The sequence below is a fragment of the Seriola dumerili genome, unplaced genomic scaffold, assembly GCF_002260705.1.
Source record: "Seriola dumerili isolate Sdu_G_001 unplaced genomic scaffold, Sdu_1.0 BDQW01000073.1, whole genome shotgun sequence".
NCBI classification, from domain to species: domain Eukaryota; kingdom Metazoa; phylum Chordata; class Actinopteri; order Carangiformes; family Carangidae; genus Seriola; species Seriola dumerili.
This window is the reverse complement of record NW_019174328.1, coordinates 2,028,178-2,040,575: the sequence shown is the minus strand read 5'-3', so window position 1 is coordinate 2,040,575 and position 12,398 is coordinate 2,028,178. Positions and strand designations below refer to the sequence as shown.

The 12,398-nt window shown below is 41.8% G+C and overlaps 1 protein-coding gene across 1 annotated transcript in view; it reads left to right on the top strand.

Annotated features, from left to right (window-relative positions):
• The window catches only part of LOC111220765 (sorbin and SH3 domain-containing protein 1-like), a 51,825-nt gene that overhangs the window by 21,529 nt on the left and 17,898 nt on the right, over positions 1–12,398 (top strand). The window lies entirely within an intron of this gene.

The following is a 12,398-nucleotide window of genomic DNA, read 5'->3' as shown; positions in this document are numbered from 1 at the left end:
CCCCGCCCCCCTCTCTCCTCACTGCCGCTTGTTTTCTCCAACTTGCATGCAGGCCAAAACACACGCTTACTCCCTCCATGCCAAGACCAGTCCAGAGAGGCTAAGAACCCCGGGTGCTCGAGGCAGAAACCCAGAGCAGCGAGTGAACGGCAGAGAGGAAGAGAAGAGAGAATCTGGCCATAGCTAATGGGGGGCGGCGGGGGTGGGATGTGGCGTGCATCGGTCAGGGGGCGCCCATGCGGGGAGGGGGCTGTCATAGGCTCAGCAATGGGCTGCTGTGTTCCCGTGAAAGCCGTCTCTTTTGTCTGGTATTGAGTCACTCTCATTACCAATGGACCAGACCAGGGACAATTAACCAGCTGGTGGTGCAAGCAGGCCGAATTACACACACAACACCACCCACACACACACACACACACACACACACTTGACACTCTATCACACAGTCAGAGTTCAAAAGAGGCACAAACGCTTCCTCACAAAGTGAAGAATACAGTAAAACATTTTCGTTGAAGAAACATAATTATAACAATGTTATAAAGACACAGAACAAAAACATAAAGCAGAACACATAAATAAATGTTTAAAGGAGTATAAGGGTAAAGGTAGTTGTTATTTAGGAGCAGATATTATCTTCAAACACACGGGGTGGTCACTCATGTGGTAGCACCCACTTGCATTTTGAATGGTTTAGGGCCAACTAAATTTAGCCCACTGTTTCTGTTGCTTTCCTCTTTTCCAACGTCACAGCAGGTAAAAATAACAGACGTGACACGGGCACTATGAATAAGAGCGCAAGTGTTGTTTGCAAATACGATTGCACAATCCTCATCCCAGCCAGCCCTGCCCTGCCCTGCCCTGCTGTTAATACCACGTCCACTTCCCCTCGGCGCGGCCAAGCCTCCCGCTTCCCACACCGATGACCAGACAAGGAGCATTCTCCGCAGCTCATTTGCCACAACATGCCTTCCACTTAGTTGCCAGGGCAGAACTATCATTAATAACCTATCAGAATAAATGCCTATCTTTATAAGAACAGAACATCAGGCTGGCAGGTCTGTAGCTGGGCTATATTTAAAGCCAAATGTTCCATGTCGACTTGGAGAAACACGCCCAGTGCATTGAATAATCTGCAGCTCTTCCTTGTGCCGGTATGTCTTGTGTCCCCTCAAATCTGATATCGGGGGAGAAGATAGTGTCCTCTGACACCCCTGGGTAATTGGGCTTACACAAACACACACACACACACACACACACACGCGGAGTGGAAAGTAAACAGGAAAAAAGCATGGGCGGCTTATCTGGAGTAAAGGAATGGAATCTTAATCTGGTTATTTACAAGATGCCTGATTAGTGTCAGTTTATGTGAACTTTCCTTTATACAAAAGGGCAGAATTGTACAATTTCAAACTAATCCTACACTCATATCACTTAATATCACATTACTCTCATAGTTGCATACCTTTTTTTTTTAATCCATCTTATGGAATAAAGGGGTGAAACAGAAGACAGGGCAGGGAGATGCTAAAAAACTGGTTTATCAGATGAAGACACACAGAGCATGACACTGCTCACATAAAGCCACCAACAGTGTGAAGTGTCTGAAGCTGTATATGGTTATGAATGAAGGCCTCGGTGAGTCAGTGGCACACCGATGACAACGTTTCTGCAGAATTTCATGTGCATGTTTCCTAACAGGTGTCCCTGGCTACTCAGAGCTGCGGCTCCTGTTGTGCCGCTTTCAATATTCAAAATAGCAGTCATGAGTAGGTCATGGTTAACATGAATCCCATTCTTTTCCAGCACCTTATTTGTGTTGATATGTTCTCATGAAAACAAACAGCTCCCCCAGTGTGAGGGCCTGTTATAGCCACGCGCGCCCCTCGTCTCATCTCCGCTAAATGCTTAAAGGTAAAGGTTAAGTGTATAACAGAGGTTAAATATGAAAGCACAATGAGCTGGAAGGCTTACGGAGTTGCCTCCTTTAGAATATGTCCAGGTGGTAGGGGAGGCTCTGTGTAACTCAGCGCTGAGACAGTGTGGCAGCGGCCCCCTCGTCAGCATGGTGCTCGATCAGATGGAGTCACTTCTGTCGGTTATAGGGGGCCAAAACGCTCTTCCTGACCATAGCTATGTGTGGATATTCCAGCTCCAGCTCCGGCATCGATGAGCCTGAGTTTGACCGTAACTGTCACCGGAGGTGTTTCCAGGCTCCTGTTGAACTAGAGCTGGTTAATATTAATCAAGAGGACCATTAACTGTGATTTATACCACAGGTGTCACTCTTACTTCGGTGGTATTAGGTGACCTATAAGAGGCTGCTAGCCGGATGAGTAATGATGAATTTGACGGGACAAAGAAGACGAAGAGAAAAACAGCGCAGTCTTACTTACCAGTGAGCCTGCTCTTAGAGTATTTTGACAAACTGGATAATTAGTGGCGTGAAACCACAAGAAGTTATAAAGACGAGGTTCAAAGATATAAGATGGAAGAAGTTTCCCATCATTATAATACTACTTCCATCAGTAGAAGTGGTTCACCTCAGCACTTCAGAGGTTATTAATAAGAACAAGGGGCTAAATGAACCAGAGCCAACATTTCACTCCTGAGCACTGTCGTTTTTTGCGGGACTTCCAGCCATATCTCCCCTCTCGTAACACAGAGAGAGAGTGACTACTGATATGTCAAATCAAACCCCATGAGCCAGTGTGTCTGGCCGAGCCTTAAGGTCAAATACTGCACATTACCAGGTGCAGCTTTAGAAGTGACTTTGACATTAAACAGGAGCCAGTCATCAAGCCCAGCTCATCTGGCAAAACATCCAGGCTGCCATGAGACAAGATCCGGCCGCCTCCACGGCTAAACCTCCTCCGACATATACACTAACCTGGAACGGGAGACTCTGCCCCTGCGTCTGGCTGATGCTAGGACATGACCTCATGTCGTAGTCAGCGGTGCCACCTCATTATGGATCCAGTGTGGCAGGTGTGGCTCTGACTGACAGAGAGCGAGGGAGAAGCAACATCTGTTTGTGGGCAGCCAGTGCCGCAGTTGTCTGGTGCCATCTAAGACCTGAGGCATGGATTTGTCATGACACTGTATACCGCTTCAACATGCCTGCACCTTTGGATATTTTGGTAAATCTGCTAGATGGCAGACGGGCAGCAATTATTATTTCAAGGGCCTGGGATAATCCTGGAGCCCAGGACTCGCGGCGGACTGCAGGCTCTCCAAGTGAAGAGTGACTTCTTGGATGAATCACCCTGTCAAGGCCTCCGGCTTACGATATGAATTCTAGTTGGCAGGGAGCATATGAAAGTGAACGAAACAAAGTGTTACTCTTGGTGTTGAGTCAACGGCATTGGAATAGAACATGGGATGGCAAGGAGATCACAACATCCTGTTGTTAAAGGAAAATATGAAAGTGATAAACTCATCGACAGCCCTTTCAATTCGGTTCCCCCGATCATGGACACCTGCGCCTACTACTGGAGTGCAATAAAACCTGATCAATAATCAGCCTATTAAATTTAATGAATCTCTAAATTGCAGAGAGGATAGAAGCCACAGCTAACATCAGGGGTCAGAGTGTTTTTGTTTGTGCCTCACTCAGCTTCACAGATACAATAAACCGCTGAGAGATACTTTTGAAGACGGCAAAAATAGATCTCAGCTCGACTGTTTTAGCTGGGAACAGAATTCTCTTCTTAGAACTTTCATTGTGGTCTACGAACTGTAGGCAAGCGCTATATCAAGGCCTTTGAAAAGGTTTGCTGCAGATATATACGTCCGGAAAATGGTTTAAAAAAAAAAAAGTTACGATTATGATGAAAAAAACAGGATCGTACAGAGGTTGGTCTCAATTAAGCCACGCTGATGGGAACACATAGCAGTAAATTTAGTTCAGAGAGGAAATAAATTTTCTTCTTACACATGCCGTCACATAAGTTTTTTTATGTGCAGGAACCATTAAAAAGAAAATGATTCAGTGCAACTTGCAGGTGAGAGTGGGAGTAGAAACTGAGAGTAGTCCTCACAGAAACAGACACAGGTTGTTTAGGCATTTATTTGATGATCGCATGCAATGAAATACAATATACTGTCACTTTAAAGACAGCGACCAAACTTACCGCTTTGTCAAACTCCATCTCTGAAAAGAATTTATACCAAGGCTCATTCTCTAAATCTACAATCTTCCGGACTTCAATCCTGAGTCTAGGGGCATGGCAACAAGAAGAGGAGGAGAAAGACAAAGCGAAGACAGTTCAGACAGCACAGAAAATACACACCTGAGCTCATGAGCCAAATGTTTCTATCCAACACCATAAATGATCAGTGAGATCGCTGTAGGTCTTCTCACTGAAGAAGATACCTGTTGGTTTTTCTTTATGACAAGCTAAGATTAAAGGATGGGTTCACATTTTTTCCCAGTTCTTTTTAAAGGGATAGTTTGATATTTCTGAGAAAAATGTGATTCTTGCTGAAAGTTAGATAAGTCGATTGATTCCCACCGTTACATCTGTGATAAATTATGAAGCTGCAGTCAGCAGCTGGTTTAGATTTAGTTTAGCATAAAGAATGGACTTGGCTTGAGACGATCTTTTACGTAATATTGCTGCTGTTCAGTGGCGACATTATACTTGAATACATTTATACGCTTATACCTGAAATTTAAAATAACAGTAATATATTATATATGATTAGTGTATTATAACCCCACACCCCTGTGATAAATATCGTTTATCACAGCGATTTTTGTTGGCTGGACTGTATATGGAGATGTTAAAGTGTGGATCTCGACAAAGCCTGACTGGAGACAAGGGAAACAGCGAGCCCGTCTCGTCCAAAAGTAACAAAATCCACCTAACAGGTACCTCCTAAAGCTCCCGTATTTAACATGTATCATCTCATTTTTAATTAATCTGTACCAAAACCAGAGCTTTGTGCTCAACTCCAGGAGTTTCCGCTCCTAAGTAGCATCTGGCACATTACCTCCTTAAACAAACAAAATTAAAACATGTCAGTTATTAGCTTTAGAGGTTTGGCTAGGTGGTATGCTCTCTTACCTGGCATCGCTGTTTCTCCCTGTTTTCAGTGCCAAGCTAGTAAGTGGCTCAATCTTCTCATCTACTCTGGACAAGAAACTAAACAAGCATTTCCCAAATATCAAACTATTCCATTTATACAATACTAACCACACCGCATGAACATCTAAGAAAGTTACAGGCCGCTGTAAATTATCCCTCCTCTAGCAGCTCAGCCAGTAAAACACTGTCCGATTGAAATACAGAGGATTTTATACAAAACAGATTTTAAACTTTGGCAGATACACGAATCTATTCAGCTGCTAAAAGCTGTCAAAGATTAGCACTCACTGAACTTGTGAGAGCAAGCTGACATTCTCTTCTATTCAATCGTTTGTGATGGAGAGGAATGTGCTGCAAAATACACTTTGAAAAATCTGAACCTGTCCTTTAAGCAAGTGTTTTTCACACCAAAGTGCAGGTTATTTAATGTGAACGATATGTTTTACACAATTTTAATTTTATTCTATCTAATCAACAGACACAACTGAATAATGCCAATAAAACATGCAACTCATTTCTGAGCTGAAATATAACATATGCTGTAAATAATTTTGGAAGGTTTACAGTAAGTAGTGACAACACAACTTTAAGCTGGGTCAAAATAATGGCCCTAATGCAGGAAAATGGACCAAGCATACAGCCACAAAGGACACGACCTATCATAACTGAGCCTGTAATTGATAAACAGGCAGAGTCCATTTATTTTACAGTGGTCCCAGGATGAAGTAGAGCTGAACTTGTAATGAGTGTGTTTTGTTGGCTCTATGGGATTCGGGCCAGATTCTTGGCTAAAACAACATCTATTTAGTCTTGATGTAACTGAGTATTTGACAAAACAATCATACATAATCACAAAACTTACTTTAATCACAATACTGAACCTCCCCCATGTCTTCTAAATTATGTTAAGAGGGAAATATAAGGAATTGAGACCTAAATTGCTTCTCTTTTTGGTAAATATTACAGTGTATATCTAGGCAGCGGCTACCATTTCTAACTATATGTAGCAAGCTTATCCCAGGACAAGACAGCCCTCAAGGACACTGAATATTGTTGCAGCATTATTGATTCAAAAACAAAGTGTTACAGCTAGAACGAAAAGTATGAAAAACACACAGGATCCAGTTTTGCTGTGTTGGCTGGGAATCCTCTCACACCCAGCTGATTCAGCCAATAACCTTAAAATTGAAGACGGAAGACAATGGGCTATCCCCCCATTGTAATGGATACTCCCCCGCTGCAACCATCGGCAGATCATCTGTCGCCCGCAACAGGACACCCCTCTTGGAAATGTGGTGCACATGGCGATTCAGCTACAACATACATCGCCTCATTCGGAAGCTGCCACCCGGGAGCTGAGATACAGAGGTGCGGGTGGGTGGGTGGGGGGTGGGGGTGGGGGGGTTTAGATGCGTAAAGTGATGGGAGTGGTGGACAGCTCACACGACGATTGCACACCAGAAATGAGAGAGAGAGGCAAACAGGCAGGCGGCAGCATACCGTTCATCTCCAGCTTCAGCCACGACGATTTCCCCCGGCTCGGTATTTCAAAGATGCTCTTGGCTCGGCGCGGTACTTCCTGGTGTCTACCTTTTTATCCGGGGCTCCCACTCGTTTCCTGTGGAGAGGCGGGTGTCAGGGAGGGTGGTTGATGTGGGATGGAGAGGAGCCAATCCCTTAAATCAAGTTAGTCTTCCCATGGCAACCGGCATAGCTAAGATGTTTTTTTTTTTTTATTTAAAACATGACGTCTTACCTCATTTATCCCTGCCCTCTCTTCTCTCTCTGTCTCTCTGTCTCTCTGTCTGTCCTCTCTTCCTCTAACGATGGTATAAACTGAAAATCCAATTCACGGTTAAGCCTAATAAGTTAATTCGTGCAGGTAAACTAAGATTGGACCCAGTGACAAAAAACAGAGCGCCTCATTTTCCCAGAGAATTTCTAATATACAGGCAACGCTAAATAAAATTAAAAAAACAAAAATTAATACTGTTCAGTTTAAAGCACTGAAGTCATGAACTCTTAAATAAAAAACATTCGATTGATCTTTAAACTTGCTTTCAACCACATCAGAAAATAACAACAACCTTTTTATAATGAATTCTTAGGAGATCCGCAGCAGCGTTTTACACCCTTAAAGTACATAACCGCTGAGGAAGGAGGAAGGTCAGACATTCCACAATGTCATCTTGCAGCTCTGGTGGGAAAGACAGTTTTCCTCTATCAACCTGTCCTCTCACACTCTATCACTCATTTTCTCTAAGAGCAGAATCATCCTGTGTCAGTGCTGACATGTGTGTGTGTGTGTGTGGTGTGTGTGTGTGTGTGTGTGTGTGGTGTGTGTGGAGGGATGACTATCTAATCACCACTTCATGTAAAGGACATCAGCAAGTGGAGGCGCCACAACTGATAAAAATAAAAAGAAAATAAATAATAAAAATAAAAAATAAAAATAAAAAAAAAAAATAAAAATAAATAATAAAAAAAGTAAAATAAAATAAAATAGAATATAAAAATAAAAAGAGCCTCAGACAGAAAGGACAATGTTTCCTTTGCTCTGCTGAGCTCGGGCCATGTTTTTATTACATCTTAGCACTTGCTGTGTATAAACCCAAAGAAGAATCAAACTGTTAATCAACAAGACATTTTTTTTTTTTTCTGGAAGTAACGTTAAAGTCGCAACTTGAGAGAACATACACTTTTAACACGTTTTATATATGGAACCGCTGCCTGTTAAAGAAAGCAGACAAAATAAGGATTGTTCTGCGGTTCACATGGTTATATAATCTTCATAACCTGTTTCTTTAAAGTATTCTGGGTTGTAAATCACCTTCCTCTTCATAGATCTGTGCCTTTGTATTAAACATCACAGTGAATGTCATATAAAGAGGGTTGGAGCAGATGGAGGTCACTGACCTTTTGGCAGGAGGGTTTGAGGGAAAGAGGAGCGTGCTGGCACGGCATCGAAGCGGCCTCTGAATGACTCGGCGTCACCTTTTTGAGCGTGGGACAGCTCTCACTGAAAATGTGCACATACAGTAAATATTGACAGTTGAATGTGGAGAAACGAGAGAGCGCTGAACGTCGTCTTTGGAAATACTAATGATGGATGGCCCCACATTTTTAATTTTGTTTCTTATGCTTATAATGATCTCAACTCCAGAAACTCACCGTCTTTCCCAAAGTAACCAAAGGGGAGGTGGGACCATCATCTGAAAGAAGGCGGACATCAAATCAAAAGTTATTTATATATTTCATTTGTAACTATGTCTACCTCTGCTACTTGAAAAGTATAATGAACATGGCACGAATGCTACATTATTCAAAGGAGCTTTAAAAACACGTTTTCCTGTGTTTGTCCTCCCGCCTCACACCTTCCATAGGCCAGGATCAAAATTAGAATCAAAGTGTGTCAAATCAAAGGCGTTTTAACCAGGAAGCATTACTGGGCTTAAAACAGGGATCTGAGCATCGACGGTAGCATCAAGGCTCTGAATAAGTAATTGCACTGTTAAAGCCAAGAAGCCACAGCCACAACCGGGTCAGAGTGATCTCTGTATGAGTTGCATTTTATTCTGTGAAGATCAGTATTTTACAGTCAAATCAAGTCACACTACGCATGGAAGTCGTGTCGAGCTTGAGTACTGGGAAAGAAGAGGTCTGGTGAGTCTCTTTCCCTCATTCTGCGAACTTCCTTCCTCTGAAAATAGCAGATCCAAAAACCCAAAACCGTAAACCAATCCCCCGGAAACGCATAACCAAGCCATCAGAACTTAAACCCAAACACTAATTGGTGAAAGCTTATAATGAACAACAATCACTCTGAAGGTTGTGCACAAGCCTGCACTCAGCACAGCATCAGGACAGTCCACAACCTCAATTGCAGGACTGCAGCAGCACCTGGTGGTGACAACCCTACACTACATCTAAGGTAACACTAAAGGCTACAGCCTGATCATGCTCATGAAATTAGCATCTAACAAATAAGACAGACCATTTCTAATATTAATGAAAGGTTGACAGAAAAGAAAGGCCAATTGTTAGTTAAGTTACAAGCCAAGTTGTGACTAGTATAGTAAATTAGTATAGTTTAGTAGAATGACACTACAAGGCTCAGTGGCATACTCCTTGTCAACACACTACATCAAAGAAAATGTGGTCAATCTTTGGCAACATAATAAGAAGGTTCAGTATATTCCTCATCAATAAACATACTCAAGAGTTGAGTTTTTCCATTCTGCATACTGGGATGTTACTGGCTGTTTAGTGTTGCTAATCATTGCATTAAAAAGTCTGTCAGTCCATTTAAGAGTTGACTGTGGTATATAATTGGTATGTTTTCAATGTTTGGTAAGGGGGGGCTACACTTTTGTTTAAGTTCTGGATCACGTTGGGATCAAGGTGTTCTTGTGCCACTTACAGACCATGACATCTGAACAATATCAGGGATCAGCTAACGAAACTTGCAATGTACTTAAAAAATGGATAATAGGTTGCTCTACTGCGCGGAGTGGAAGGGAAAAGTCCAATATTTTATAAAGTGAGATCTCCATGTTTTTTTTGGTTATACAGCAGACCACCTTAAACTGTTGAAAAGTATCAAAGGCCTCAGTCCACATGAGAAATGCACACAGCCTGTATTCAGAAACTGAGCCTAAAACAGCCGTCAGGACTTCTGTAATGATGTACCCAAAGCAGTCATGCAGAGGCAAGAGCCTCCTCTTCTTCTGATTGGCTCACCCGACCTGTTGTTACTAAGAGCTCCAGAGAGAAGCCTGAGAGAGGAGATGTAAACTTACACTGAGATTGGTTTTTTGTCTATAAAACCACAGAAATATATCTTCTTATGGATCAACACTTCAAAATAAAACCAGGAGAAAGTAATAAAATATGGGACCTTTAAATCCTTTCAAAATACTTGGACATCTTCAAGGTTATTGTGGTTTGGTACTTTACACGTAGATCAGTATGAAGATTGAACACAGCTAAAGGTATTTGAAGGGCCAGGATGGCTGCAATTAGTAGAGCTAAACAGTAGTTACTGCCCATCGGATACTTTTGATTTCATGTGAATGTCAAAGTTCTAGGCGAAAATGTAGGTGGGGCGGTAAGGGTTTTTCCTCAATAGGCTCTGAGCACAAGTAGATGAGAGACAGAGCACAGCGTGACATAACATAGACAAACACATATGATCAGAACATACACAAGCCTTGGTCCACAAGCAAGAGAAACGTGACAGGGAAACATTGATCAAACGTACAAGGAGTGGAAATGTATGATTTTTAAATCTTACCAGGTTCTGTGTATCTGGTTGAACATTGTCTTATACAGTCCTTGGACTTTTCATGTTTCTGAACATTTAGATGTGGACATCTTTGTTCATTTAACAACAAGTCACTGTCCAGACCAATAGTTTCTTATCTTCAGCAGGAGTGAGAGCAGGTGAAATGTCACAAGTTGATATGTTTGGGCAAAGACATTTTGTCTTGTTCAAACCAACAGGTCTAAACTAAATGACTTTAATGTGGCGCGTTCCATTAAATGTGTCAGTTTCCAGGGCTCGAGTATTTCTATGCTTGCACCTTAATTGGAACAGAACCATCATTAATTTAATTAAATTGGTTACACCTGTGGTTTTCCTGTTGGATACACAAAAAATATCTCCTACAAGACATGAGACATTGTTTTCTAATATATTATAAAAATAATTCTCAAATCAGCATGAAACAACAACATAATATTGCAAGAATGCATAGGAATTGTTTGACTGTAAGAAACCTTTTACTCCAATGTCTAAAGACCTATGTGTTGTATGAACAAAACAGCTTAAACTCTCTGCGGTTCAGTTGATAAAGGTCTTCATCTGACATTTTAAGGTTTTGTTCGCTCAAACCCGTACAGGCACAATGGGCTTGTTGAGAGGGACTGAGGACAGGGGAGTGCAGTGAATAGTCGCAGCCTCTTCCCGTCCATATCAGGGACTGGACTCACTGAGTCTCTGCCAGGATCAGGGCTTTTGTCCCTTTCTGGAAGATGGGTCTGTTAAATATTGAGAAAAAAAAAAAAACCCTGTAAGCCAGACAAAACGTTCCACAGCACATTTTTTTTAGCAAAATATACATATGACACATAGGCCAGTTCAGTTAGGGATCTGATGTGAAGGCCAGACTTCAGAAGATTATCGCAGTGACAATGGACAGCACTAAATAAATGTGAGGCATAACAAACACAGATCTTCATGCTCCACCCAAATTAGGTTGCACCCTGTGTCTTCGTTAACCTGCTCCCCCTGTGTATAAGTCTGTGTTGCCCTCTTTCTCTTGACAGTTCGTCTGCTCAGTTCCCTTCGATTGGTTTCCTCGTGTTCTTGTTCCTGAGTGTCTTCTTTCATTTGGGATTTTTCATTTGAGTTTTTGCTTTTTCCTTCCAGTTTTTGCATTCATCTGCCTGTAAAGCCATTTTTGTTTATTCATGGACGCTCTTGCACATGCACAGCTTAGTGGAATACACCAACCTACTGGAGGCCGCAAGTGATATTATTATGTAAAGGCTAAATGCTAAATACCTGCTGTAAGAGTGTACAAGTGGAGAAGAGTCTCCGTCTGTAATGTGCCAACATCTATTTAAAAGTTTTGCTAACATTAGCTAATGTTAGGCTAACATTAGCATTTAAGGCTGTAGTGCTCCTGAAGTGGTACTGAATTAAGTAAGAGGTGTGGTTTTAATAGCTGATGAATTGAAACTGCTCTATTACAAACGTAGATGAAGGATGAGATCTTGTTGTTACATATATAATACGTTTCAGCAGACTTTCATTTAATGGACTGAACCCATCCTTAATATAATTTGGCTCCGACCTGTGCTTTTCCTGTTATTGAAAATTCATAAATGTTGCTGTGACAAAAGGACTGTTTATAGTGTTTGTGCAAAAGTGGCACGATATCAAACAAATGACAAGCAAACCAAGTGTGTGGTTGTGTGTGCGTTGCGTGTGTGTGTGTGTGCTGTGCGTGCTGGTGCGTGGCGTGCGTGCGTGCGTGCGTGCGTGCGTGTTTTTTGTGTGTGGGTGGCAGATCATTATAACAAACCCACATGGAGAATCTTAAGGACATTTTGTACAAATATATATATATAGCATTCAATTGCTCCTTTTCTTGTCACGATTTCGTTTTTGTAACCTACAAAATAAAAAAATAGCTTAGTGAAACACGTGAGTCAATTACAATAATACAATATATTTGGCTTTATTTAATAGTATACCTGGCAAAGTGAGACCAACACGGTGATTTGTGAAGCTTAGCAGCGAGTAAT